A 13,803-nucleotide genomic window follows, 5' to 3' on the forward strand; every position below is an offset into this window, starting at 1 on the left:
TTTGTTGGTTAATTTTAATGATAACAGTATATTACCATTTGAGTGGTTTCTCAGGTCACAGTGTATTGCAGAGAGCAGATTGTTAATTAAATGGTAATGTTTTCTGAATTTGGAAGTAATTTCTGAAGTTAATAGTTATTAGTTACCTTGAAATTGTAAAACAAAATCGTCGGTATATAAAATCAGTACATAATTAGCAAGCTGTCCTCCAAGAAGCAGATCACATCACACTCTGCCCAAAAGGAACAGCTTTGCTGACGAGGCACTGACATAGTTAAGAGAAACCATGAATCACGCAAGGGGCCAGGAGAATGGTGCTGCCCAGCTCACATTCAGAGGCAGCATAATTTATGAAGCTCTGAGGACAGTGGGAGGTAGGCTGTCAGAAATGCTAAGTCCTCTGTGGAATTATTACATTCCCTTTGAAAGATTTGATGTCATTGAAACGAGGTAATCTGGGGAAGCTTGGAGGTTCTGTGCAATTGGGGAAGTGTGCAAAGATACTTGGAAATGCAGCCAAATTTTTTCAGCCCTTTTCCCACTGGAAATCAGGCCCAAGGTCTTATGAAAACAGACTTTCTTTTCAAACATCAGGAGGAAATACTGCAAGAAGGATGCCCATGGCACTTTGAACGTTCCGGATCCACCAATATCAGAAAGGTCAGAGCAATGTAGAAACTGCATGGACTGTGGCTTTCAGATCTGTGTTTGCTTCCTCTCTAAACACATTCTTTTCAATTATTTAAGATCAGATATTATATCTGTTCAAGGGGAAAAGAGAATGAAAAATTAGCGCTATATGTTGATGAGTGGTGCAAACTTATTATCAGTTATTATATTTTTTGATAAGTAATTTCTAACACTTACCATTGAGTGCTTACTGAATGCTAAAAACAGTGTTGAGTACTTTGCCTGGGTTATTTTACTTAGTCCTGACATAAATAAAAGCACCACCTTCTGTTTAGAGATGAGGAAACTGAGGCTTAGAGAAGCCAAGCAGCTTGCCCAAGATCACACAATTGATCAGTGCTGGAACCTACATTCCAGTCAGTTTCTTTAGCTTTTATTGAGGTATCAAGTTTTAATCTAATAAAAAGAATAAAATGACTAAATCTACTTGACATTTTGGAATTGAATATGATTCACCTTGAGGTAGAGCACTCTGGATTTTGGCATAGCAAACTATTTTTTTTGTCAAATCATTTTTATACAATTCCTGTCTGGTCCATAATGGCTCTGTGCATGTACTCTCTGAATATAGATGAAATGACATCACTGTTAATGCCTATGGAATGTTTCCTCTGTAAGAAAAAAGTTTATGCAACTTTGGAAAGTGTTGTCTGAACACCAGTCCAAAACCATCTCATACGACTTTTTTTCCCCTTTCCGGTTCATATACACAGTTCATACATTATGACTTGTATCATAAAGAGATTTCTTTTAATGGGTTATATTACTTTCTGTAACACAGCCACTTATTTCCTTGGAGGTCCATTGTACACACTATCCATTTCCATGGGGGTAGATAGTTCTGTTTCTGAAGTATTTATAAGAAATTTTATCATGGTTTCTATGGCAGTAGAGGATGAGAACATTCTTTTAAGTCATTTAAGATGATAATTCACCAAAACAAGTGCATATATTTTTGCTTACTAACCGGCCATTGAAAGGTCTAGGGTAACTTGGTTGGCAGTTCGAAGAAACCTTTTCCTTCTCACTGCTGTGCATCAGGCAGCTACCTGGTCAAAAAATTGATTTTAAGAAACATGAATGGCCTTAGAGCAATTTTAGCAACAGTTTTGCTGAACCTTTTGTGGTAAATATTGCCATTTCCTAGGTGCTGAGTGATTGGACTTCAAAATGAACCATCAAGCCCACAGGCAAGCTTGGTACAGAAGGCAGGCCTGCTTTCCAGGATAGTAGTTAAGCTTTTCTCTTCTGAATCAAATATCAGAAATAAGCCTTTCTCATTTGTGTATGATACCAGAATAAATAGAGGTCCCTCACAAGGGAGGCATTTGATTCAGCTCAAGTCAACAGATGGTTACGGGGATGTAGTGTAGCATTGCAGAAGGACAGCAGGCTTTGGGCTTACCAGAACTGGATTCAAATCCTAGCTTGAGCTGTGGAGCCCTGAGAAAATTACTGGCCTGCTTTAAGGCCCTTTCCTCAGTTGGAAATTAAAAACAATAGTGCCAACACTGTCAGGCTGTTTTAAGCATAAGAAATAATATATATGTAAACTGAGACCAACTCAGTCCTATCTTGGAGAAGAGACAGAAGCTAGAAACAGAAATCCTTTACCTGGTTTTCTCAGAGCACAATAAAGGAGATCCTGTGTGTAATCTACAACAAATTGATTGGGAGAAAGATGAATGGCCATGCCTTTCTCTCATCCTTCTCCTCAAAGTCCTGTTCTCATAGGGCTCACCTTTCCTTTCCTTCCCCTTCTCCCATCTCATTAGTTTTGTCCTTCTGGCTCCAGGTCTCTTAATTCTATGTCAGAAATGCCTAAGAACCTGAAAAAAGTCTGATTCTCCTCAGAGGGCAGAAAAAAGGAAGAGCTGCAGAGCAAAAGCCAGAATTCTTTGTAGATGGCAGAAAGGGCGTGGCGGAGGCTGCAAACAGACATCCGTAAAAAGGTGTGTGCTAGCATATGCACAGAACACTCAACTCAGTGCCTGGAACCTAACAGGTTCTCCGTGGAAAGATCCTAGATTAATAAGCATCCACAGCATGCCAAATACCTCATGAGTATGCAGGTTAGAGCCCAATGAAGAGGAAAAAGGATCCCTACTTCAAGGAGTTCATAGGGTAGAAGATATTCTTGAATTTAGGTGTCTATTTTAAGCTGCTACATCATCACTAAAACAATGGACATACACTCAGTTACTTCCATCAAATACCCTATGCATAATAGAACATTTATATGGCATAAATGACAAATTAATGTATTAGGTGCATTCCAGAGAAAGAATTTCAAAATGACCAAGAAACATCTCTTAATAAACAAAAACAAACAACATATCAATACTAAACAACCCACCAAAAGCAAATTACCTAAGGTGCATTTATTAGTTTTATATTTAGCAACAATGTTATTTGTGGGATGTATAACTAAAGTGTTACCAAGGTACATACATTGTGTCATTGCTCTTTGTTGATTATGATATCCTGATTAAAATGATAAACACTTCATTCATTTCTTGCTTCCTTCTGCTTTTATAACTGCCACCCTATTTTAGTTGTACATGGATTATGGCGATATGAAATGAGTTACTTATTAACACTATTTTGTGGCAGATTACTTAACCTCTTTGAGCTTCAGTTTCAAATCTGCTAAATGGGATTGAATTTAATGGTAGTAGATACCTCATGGAGGTATTGGAAGGACTAAGTAAATCAATGCATCTTTAGCATCGAACAGCCTGGTGCAACTGTAAATACTCAACAAATGGTTTTTCTTATTATTGCTGCTATTATCATTGTTATTGTTTTCGTATCATTTCATTATTGGATCTGAACTCTATGAGGTACAAACAGGAAGTAGTTTTAAATTTTGTTGCCTTCAAACATGCTCTGGCTTACCTCCCTTTCCTACTCCTTGATGATACCTCAGGCAGATTCTGTGTATTTTCCTGTTACTTGAGGATATTAGGCAAAAGTTTAATTTTATAATTTAAAACATCTTGTCCAACCTAAATCAAAACTTCCATTTTCCCTCAACTTGAAAGCGTTTCCCCTCTCCTCAGCTCAGGTCAGGACAGGGATCCCACAGATCAGTGGAGGGAGCAGCGCGGGATCTGCTCCTTGGCCCTCCTGGATCTACCTTCTTTGCCACCTGCTTCTGGCTCCCTTAGGGGTGAGGATAGGATAGTGGTGTGGGACAAGACTGGAAGCAGCATAAACGACCCAGAGGAGACAGTATCTGGGTCTCCTCAGTATGAGGAGTTCTCAGTATAAACAGTATGAACAGTAGCTGCTGTTCTCATACTTCTCTTTCGGTTCTCTCCTGATGAACTCTCTCAAATGGCCTCCATCCAGGCAACTGTCCATCTGCTGGCTCTCGCCTTCATGGAACACTTTTGTGGGTTCTTCTGAGACTCTCACCCCTCCATTTGGTCACTGTTAAGAATGTCAAACACCACACTCTTCTCTCAAGAAAGCAATATTCTCTCTGGTCCAGGATGCAGCCCTGGCACCCAGCTACCTTGCAGATTGTCTGTTGAACCTATGGGAAATTGAAATTCATCCCCTTTTCTCTGTCAAATTCTGGAAGAGCAGGCTCTCCCATTGCTGTCCTCTCTGTCCCTGCTCACCTCCTGTCAAGAGTCAGGCATGAGCGTCTGTTCTTCAGACTCCAGGGAACATGTGATTTGAGGGGAGAGATAAACCATAGCAATTTCCACTTTCACAAATTTCCTTCCACACCAGAGTCTTCTCTTTAATGATTTACGAATTTCCCTTATAAATAGGGTGAGGGCATAATAGAATATACAGTCAAAGACCTGGTGAGCAAGTCCTGCATGGATGTGTCCAGGAACTGCCATGAGAATGAGCAGACTCCCACTGCCTATTGTCTCCGGCCCTTGTGCTTCAGCGGAAACCCTGAGACAACAGGAAAGGTCCCATCCAGCATCCTGTTACATTTTTATTATGACAACATTTACAACAGTCTCTTAATTGGTTTTCTTGCTGCCTGTTTGCCACGATTTCATTCCACCCCACATGCAGCCTCTAAATTAATATTTGCCCCGCAACTTCTGATTCTTATCGTATTTCTCTTTTCAGTCAGTCACTGTGGCTTCCACAGGTTGGCTACCATCCCAACAGCCCTTTTAAAAATACAGGGAAAAGTTTAGGGTCTCCAAATTGAGTGTAATCCCAGAAGATTACAGCAGATATCACAGTGGTAGAGTTTCTGTGGTCCCGGAAGCCCATGTGACACTGTCTGTTTTCAACTGCTTGCTTATTATGTCAGACTCCCCCTGGCTACAAACATAAACTCCACTAATTCAATGAGGCATTTATGGTATGATCAAAGATCCCTAAGGCTCTAGAAAGTGTGTCTTTAATAGGTAATTCCAGCTTCACCATTTCATCTAAGTCCTGTAAATTTTTAGGAGTGACCCACAGGCTGAATATTATCTAGATTGTTTAGAGCTGATTTCTCCAAGAGCCAGACTCTATGTCAAGAAAGTGCAAAGTACAAAATCTAACCAACTAGAATTTTGGAATCCAGAGAACATCTAATTCAACTTTCCTATTTTACACATGACAGAATGGTGACTCAGAGAGACTGTGACTTGCACAAAGTCCCCAGGTCATATGAGGCATGGCTGGAAAAAATACCCAGTTGTCTTGATTCCTGGACTCAGGCTGGTTTCACTATCCCAGGTGATTGCTTGCCTGTTAGTTGCATTACTTTGTCAACCACCATCCAGTCAGTCCCTATACTACAGAAGGTCACTTCCCTGTAATGGAAAGGGAATACTCTTTCTAAAATTGGTATTAAAGCCTTCTCTGATAGCATGTAGGGAGAAGAAGAGTACCTATTAAAAAGAATTAAAGCAGACTGCAGACACATAATTTGTCACAGAAGATGCTGATGGATCTTTTTGGTTATGAAAAGAAAGGCCCAGGATTTGGCCTGAATAGGAAAAGCAAAGATAAACTAAGCCAAATTGCTTTAAATTATAAAGTAACAGGAATTTTCCACTTCCAGTGAGGATTGGGAGGGAGACATTTTGGCAGGCCTGGGGCTTGGAGAAGAGAGAATAAGAGGGAAAAATTCCCTGGAGATAGGGAGAGTTGGCAGACCAAAGGGGAAGACAGCTATTAAAAAACTCCCCAAAACTTAGAGCAAAAAGGCCTTATATTCAAATGTAAGTGCTTTTCTGGTACACTGTGATTGCCCTTCATGGTCCACGCTTCTTCAGCAGAAGTCTGTTATGCACAGCAATGGGTATTAGAGATGCCTTGAGGAATACAGGATGAGGGAATTTGCCCATGCTTGAGGTAGGAGTTGTGGGAGAGCCAAAAAATCATGAAAGATACTGACTTTTAGGTTACTATGGTAGGTAGCATAATAGCCACCCCACCCAAAAGATGATGTTCTTATCCTAATCTCATGAACCTGTGAACCTGTGAATATTTTATTTACATGGCAAAGGAGAATTTAGGTCCCTAATCGACAGACAAAGGAGAGTCTCTGGGATTACTCATATGGGCTAAATATAATCACAAGCGTTCTTTTTTTTGAGACAGAGTCTTGCTCTGTTGCCAGGCACTAGGCTGGAATGCAGTGGTGCGATATCGGCTCACTGCAACCTCCACCTCCCAGGTTCAAGCAATTATCCTGCCTCAGCCTCCCAAGTAGCTGGGACTACAGGTGCATGCCACCACACCCACCTAACTTTTGTATTTTTCAGTAGAGACGGGGTTTCATCATGTGAGCCAGGATGGTCTCCATCTCCTGTCCTTGTGATCTGCCCACCTCAGCCTCCCAAAGTGCTGGGATTACAGGCGTGAGCCACCACACCTGGCCACAAGTGTTCTTAAAAGTGAAGAGGGAGTCAGAAGAGGAGGTCAGAGTGATAGGATGTGAGAAATCTCCACCCACCATTGCTGCTTTTGAAGATGGAGGACTGGAGCTGTAAGTCAAGGAATGTGAGAGCAGCCTGTAGAAGCTGGAGAAGACCAAGGAATATTCTTCCCTCAAACCTCTAGAGAAGTCTCTAGACTTGGAAAGTTGGGGAAGTCTCTAGACTGATTCTTGTCATATTTCTCTTTTCAGTCAGTCACTGTGGCTTCCACAGGTTGGCTACCATCCCAATAACCCTTTTAAAAACACAGGAAAGAGCTTAGGGTCCCCAAATTGAGTGCAATCCCAGGAGATTACAGCAGATACCACAGTTGTAGTTTCTGTGGTCCCAGAAGCCCATGTGACACTGTCTGTTTTCAACTGCTTGCTTATCATGTCAGACTCCCCCAGCTACAAACATAAACTCCACTAGCAGAAAGCATCGAGGACTGCAGGTCCGAAGAGCTGGTATCTAGTCTCAAGCTCACAATCTTCCTCAACCTCTAGAGAAGTCTCTAAAGGTTTGAGGGAAGAATGTTCCTGCTGACACCTTGATTTTAACCCACTGAAACTCATGTTGGACTTCTATTATCTGTTCTGCTTCTTCTTACCTGTTAAGATAAGAATCTTAATATTTATATTTAACTCAAATGCTTCCAAGTCCCTCAGCTTTCTGGGTTCAATTTTGTAAAAGTGCAGAGTTGGGCCCAATATTTCCAAAGTTTTCCATGGCAGTAAGGAACTGACATTCTGCTTTGTGGTTGTCCCAGTCTGCTACTATATAATCAAAGCTTTCAATTACTTCCTGAATTTATTATATCCATTTGCTTTATGTTGCCATTCAAGTCACTACACAGGCTTGCCCAGCTTAACCTTCTCAACTTCACCTGCCCCCTTCTTCATGAATCCTCTCCTGCAGTCAGATTGCACCATTGGCACCTCAAACACGCTCCTCTGGGCATCTGCTGTCCTGCCACCTGGAAAGGTTTATCTCCCCTTTCCTGTGCCTCCGAAATGTGAATAATCAGCTTGTCCCCCAAGGCCTAGTTCAAGCATGGTCAAATCGCTAGTGTCCTCTAGCCTCCCCTCCTCAGAACTTCCATGCATTTTGTTCTTAGCTCTCTTAAAACCACCTGTGATCATTTGCAAGTAAATGATTTTTTTAGGGGATGTGCTCAAATAGACATGTTTACTTGCAACTTGTCTATTTGAGCATATGCCCTAATTCACTGTGTTGACCAGAAATTCCTAAGGAGCATAATGCGTAATGCTCATCTCCACATCCTCCACAGTACAAAGCATGGTGTTTTTTGCATCACAGATGCCCAATACATACTTGCTGAATGGTGTCATGAAAACATTTTTGGCTAAACAAATTAAAGCGGAAGTCATTATAACTAACATTGTCAGGCTGGGTGTGGTGGCTCACACCTGTAATCCCAGCACTCTGAGAGGCCAAAGCGGGTGGAGCACAAGGTCAGGAGTTCGAGACCATCCTGGCCAACATGGTGAAACCCCGTCTCTACTAAAAAAATACAAAAATTAGCTGGGCATGGTGGTATGCGCCTGTAGTCCCAGCTACTTGGGAGGCTGAGGCAGGAGAATCACTTGAACCTGGGAGACGGAGGTTGCAGTGAGCTGAGATCGTGCCATTGCACTCCAGCCTGGGCGACAGAGCGAGATTCTGTCTCAAACACACACACACACACACACACACACACACACACACACACACACACACACTCTAACATTGTCAATACATACTTCCCTATCTTTTCTTTTTTCTGAATGCCATGGTTCATAGTTCAAAAAGGAACCACCAAAATCTCCAAATAACTCCTCCATACTTTCAAGTATCATTAAATATTGAATAAGGTGAACACATATCTTTGCTTGCCTGGGATAGTCTCAGTTTACATCTGTTGTCCTTGCATGGTGATAGTGCGAAAGTGTCTTTGTATGGATGATAAATTTGACAGTCACCCAACTGTTGGAGGACATAGGCTACATAGGTAGCCTCTGCTTGTCAGCCTTTCCTGAGAACAATTGGAAACCAGTTACTCCCACCAGATGTCCTCTTTGCTCCAGCTGCTTGGCCTTTCTCTCCCCTCGTCTTCTCCTTCCATGGCAGCCCTCAATACTTGGGTCCACCCCTCCGTGTTTCTGCCTCATCCCTGCTTACCACTCTTGATTTTGTCTATGAGTGTGTCTGCAATGGCAGGGTCAGAGGAGGGGGAAGAATGAGGAAGACAGGACAAATCCCAAGCTAGCCACTCTCTTGTCACTCACCAAGTATGTGTCTTTAGCCTGTCCCCCCTGGTCTCATCTCAGTGTTCCCAGGCATCATTCCCCGCCTTTATCATTCCGTTCCTTATCCTTCCACACCTGGCTCTGCTTTGTATGTCCCAACAACATCCATCACTAATTCCAGTCCCTGGCTGAAATCAAGGGAGTGATCACCGACCTCGCTCTTGCTGTCAGGGTAACCCTTAACCTCACAGTGGGAGAAGGGCTCCTAATATCTTACATTGCACGCATCGAATTTTTCTATAGCAGCAATTTCCAAAACGTGTTTTGGGGAACTGTAGTTTGGGGTGTTAATATGTGTTACTCACTTAAAAGATTTCAAAGTCAAAGAAGGTTGATGAATTCTCAATGGAACCATTTTAAGCAGTTTTCTTTTCTTTAAAGAAAACTTAAAGCCTTTAATATGCAAATGTACATTACGAATTTCTGAGAGGGCTGTATGATGTGCTATGTTTCCCAAACTTATTTGACCTTGAAACTTTTTTTCCTTGAAACTTTCTTGAGGGAATATTGTTCTGAGAAGCATATTTTGTCTTAAAGTAACATAGTTACCTCTTGTGGATCAAGCATAGGTTTTTGAGAATGAACACAGTGGCCTGTAGAACATAGGCATGATTGTTCTCGTAGGACAATGCGTTCTACGTTTTACACCTACATTTTTGGAATTCAGACGGTTGTTAAGGGGACAACTGTGTATAAGACCCGTCCAGCTAAGAACTGTGCAAGTGTCCAGAGAACAGAGGCAGACGAGCAGAAAGCATCTAGGACCGCAGGTCAGAAATACCGGTATCTAGTCTCAACCTCACAACTATTAGCTAGGTATTCCTGAGCAACGTTCAACCATTTTTGTCCTCAGCTTTTTCATCTATTACATGAGACAATTTATGATGATATGCACTGTTTACAATAGCAAAGACTTAGAACCAACCCAAATGCCCATAGATGATAGACTGGACAGGGAAAATGTGGCACATATACACCTCCCAGGTTCAAGCGATTCTTCTGCCTCAGCCTCCTGGGTACCTGGGATTACAGGTGCATGCTATCATGCCTGGCTAACTTTTTGTATTTTTAGTAGAGACAGAGTTTCGCCATGGTGGCCAAGCTAGTCTTTAACTCCTGACCTCAAGTGATCCTTCTGCCTCAGCCTCCCAAAGTGCTGGGATTACAGCCATGAGCCACTAAGTTGGGCCTATTTCTTAATTCATTTGGTTTTCTAATAGGAATAAAGATGCAAACTCACAGATAAACTTCAAACCCTACTTTTTTTGCAAAACGCTTTGATCCAAGTAATTTTCCCCAACATAAAGTACAATTATTAAACTAACTTCATGTTTTTTCTTCTTCTAGATCTTCACTCAGGTGGAGGAGCAGTACAGTGGCCAAGAGAAAGACTGGGTTGACAGAGGGAAATAAAAAGAATTCTGATATGTAATAGATGGGATAATCAGGATACAGTAGGTCATGGTCACATTTGAGCTCCAGGTGGTGTCTGATTGACTTGGAAGCAATGCAATAGGTGCAAATTTGACCCTTATAATTCCTGCCAGTTTGGACCCTCATAATTGGGTCCAAAGATATTAGCTGTCACTTGACATTCCCATTGGCAAAAATGAAGGGCAAGCCTCTGTTGACAAAGCGTGAAACGTCATCTGCTGTCTCTTTAACGCCATAAATGAGTCACTTATTCCATAGAAGAGCAAGAAGAAAGAGCAGGGGGCCGGGCGAGGTGGCTCATGCCTGTAATCCCAGCACTTTGGGAGGCCGAGGCAGGTGGATCACGAGGTCAAGAGATCGAGACCATCCTGGTCAACATGGTGAAATCCCGTCTCTACTAAAAATATGAAAAATTAGCTGGGCATGGTGGCGCACGCCTGTAATCCCAGCTACTCAGGAGGCTGAGGCAGGAGAATTGCCTGAACCCAGGAGGCGGAGGTTGTGGTGAGCCGAGATCGCGCCATTGCACTCCAGCCTGGGTAACAAGAATGAAACTCCGTCTCAAAAAAAAAAAAAAAAAAAGAAAAGAAAGAAAGGAAGGAAGGAGAAGAAAGAAAGAAAGAAAGAAAGAAAGAAAGAAAGAAAGAAAGAAGAAAGAAAGAAAGAAAGAAAGAGAAAGAAAGAAAGAAAAAAGAGCAGGAAGAGCAGGAAATGTTAGTTACCATCTTTCTCCATCATCCACCTCATGTGACGGAGCAGAATGTGCCGCTGGGCAACAGTGACATGGGCCCATTTCTTGTCCCACTCAGCCCCAGTACTGGGATAATCGATTCAATCATCTCACAACTTTCGGGGTATTCTTTTCATCCTCTTTGGTTCAGAAACTGATTTAGAGAAGGGGGACTCTGAGTAATCTGTAAAGTATTGTTTATCTACAAGATTTTGATGTGTTAAGCCTGAATCAGCAATTAGGTTTAATGCCTTGCTATATTTGCTTGAAAATGGAACCTGTAGCAAAAGCAAATGTACTATGCTGAAAAGAGCATTTAAAAAATAATCTCAGCTGGGTGTGGTGGCTCATGCCTGGATCCCAACACTTTGGGAGGTCAAGGCAGGAGGAATGCTTGAGGCTAGGAGTTTGAGGCCAGCCTGGCAACATAGTGAGACCCTATCTCTACAAAAAAAAAAAAAAAACAGAAAAATTATCCAGGCATGGTGGCACAAGCCTGTAATCCCAACTACTATGGGGACTGATGTGGGAGGATGGCAATGAGCTGTGTTTGCACCACTGCACTCCAGCCTGGGCAGCAGAGTAAGATCCTGCCTCAAAAAAATGAAAATAAAAATAATAAAAATTTAAAAGTAATCTTAATTGTTTGTTACTCTAATGGTACAAGCCATGGATGATCGTAGGGAAGTGAATTACACAGGCAAACATGGATAAGAGGGGCACTGCATTGTAAGAGTCACATGCATATAGGATAAGGGGCTACTTGGAGAAGGGGAGTTTCTCTGTAAATAACACAAATAGAGAGATTTTCTTTAAATCATCTGGTTGCTTTCCATTACCAGAACCTGTACTTTGAGTATTCCTTTGTGTTTTTTTTTTACTTTTATCATTTGATGTAAAGACACATTTTATGAAAAAGCATGGCTTACATGAGTTCCAAATTGTTTTAATTATATACTACTACTTTCATTTGTTATCTTTCTTTTTAAGCAAAGAGTCTCAAAGGATATTATGAAACCAAATTCATTAATCTGAATATACGGTGAACAACTTGTTTGCCATTTCATGAACACAATTAATCTTGCTTTTACCCAGCCACGGTGATTCAGTGTTTAAAAAATGATAATAGAACCCTGTCCCCTTTATTCCCGTGCTTCAGGTTCAACTTTGATTACTTAGTACATACCACCAATTCTAGGCATTAAATTGAATTTTTCGACAGTGAATCAATTAGAACACATTCTTTGTTGTGGTTGAGAAGTGGGTGTCAATAACAGAGAAACAAGATTGAGAAGAGTGGAGGGGGACAGTTTATTTTATCTTTCAAAGACAAAGTTCTGTGCACGGAAGCTTCTTGGTGCTCATTAGGAACACAAACCTCCATACATGCATGAAGAATGGGAGCAAAAGGAATTTCAATCGTTTTTTCATGAAATCTGACCCAGAATTAAACAAAGAGAATTCTAAAGCTTTTGCATATGCCATTTTTAGGGGCAGACATCAATCTTTTCCCCCCTTCTCTTGTGTTGCTTGAACAAAAAGAATTATTGAAACTGAACTTGTTCAGGTTTTTATAAATCAAGATGTCAACAAATACAAGCATGAGTCTAGTTACAACAAGAGACTGTAGTTTATAGAATAAAGCTAACCTGTTTTTTAAGCTTTACAAAGAACTCATTGTTTATTCTCATGTAGAAATGTCTTGTAAAGCTGCTCGCTGTCAGGTATTCTATTTTTATTTAGTTGTTTCATAACTCAATTATAATGTTCTCCTTTACCTAATAATTAGGAGATAAAGAGTAACAAGGCTGGAAACCTCTTCTTTTCCCCACTGTGTGTCAGTTACATTTTCAGATTGTTAATGGAGAGCAGTTGTGCCTGTGTAGGTGGGTCCTTGTCCCTGCTAGCCTGGCAGCTTACCTCTGCACAGTAGTAAGGGTCAGCTCGTGGAGAAAAGCCAGCCAGAGGCCTGAGCAGGGACTTCCCGTCATCTGGAACAGTCTGGGGTACAAGGAAAGATATCAGCAATAGGTGCTCAGTTGACTCTCTAGCTCCCCTGGGAATACCAGTATTTCCCGTAATTCCACGATTGGGAAAATTTAACACTCACTACAGGTAATTTGATGCACAAGTTTTAGGGTCCGTATTTGGTTGCATTTCAGTTCTTTTTTTTTTTTTTGAGACAGAGTTTTGCTCTTGTTGCCCAGGCTGTAGTGCAATGGCTCAATCTCGGCTCACCGCAACCTCAGCCTCCTGGGTTCAGGCAATTCTTCTGTCTCAGCTTCCCAAGTAGCTGGGACTACAGGCGCGTGCCACTCTGCCTGGCTAATTTTTTGTATTTTTAGTAGAGATGGGGTTTCTGCATATTGGTCAGGCTGGTTTAGAACTCCTGACCTCAGGTGATCCCCCGGCCTCAGCCTCCCAAAGTGCTGGGATTACAGGCTTGAACCATTGTGCCCCGCTGGTTGCATTTCACTCTTACAGATACATGCCTAGGTTTTTGTGGGCACTTACTACCTTTTGAACACCCTTTCTGTGTTTCAAGCATGACCAAAGCAGGAGTCTGGCCTTTCCAAAGTATGAGCCCCCAAAACACTTTTTCAGCTTCTCTTATAGCAAGGTTGCACTCTTAAATATATATATATATATATATATATATGTATATTTGCCCACATGTGACCTAGGCTCAGCCAGTACACCTTGGTTGGAGGAGAAGTTGTTTTGGAAGAGAACAATGAGAGGAAGT

At 41.6% G+C, this 13,803-nt stretch overlaps 1 long non-coding RNA gene across 1 annotated transcript; it reads left to right on the top strand.

The window, feature by feature from the left end:
- The first annotated feature begins 305 nt into the window (after nucleotides 1–305).
- Nucleotides 306–11,529, top strand: LOC144581432 (uncharacterized). Its single transcript, XR_013532257.1, has 2 exons — nucleotides 306–660; nucleotides 10,241–11,529. It is a non-coding gene; the product is annotated as an uncharacterized LOC144581432 (long non-coding RNA).
- The last annotated feature ends 2,274 nt before the right edge of the window (nucleotides 11,530–13,803 follow it).

The sequence above is a fragment of the Callithrix jacchus genome, chromosome 2, assembly GCF_049354715.1.
Source record: "Callithrix jacchus isolate 240 chromosome 2, calJac240_pri, whole genome shotgun sequence".
Taxonomy (NCBI): Eukaryota; Metazoa; Chordata; class Mammalia; order Primates; family Cebidae; genus Callithrix; species Callithrix jacchus.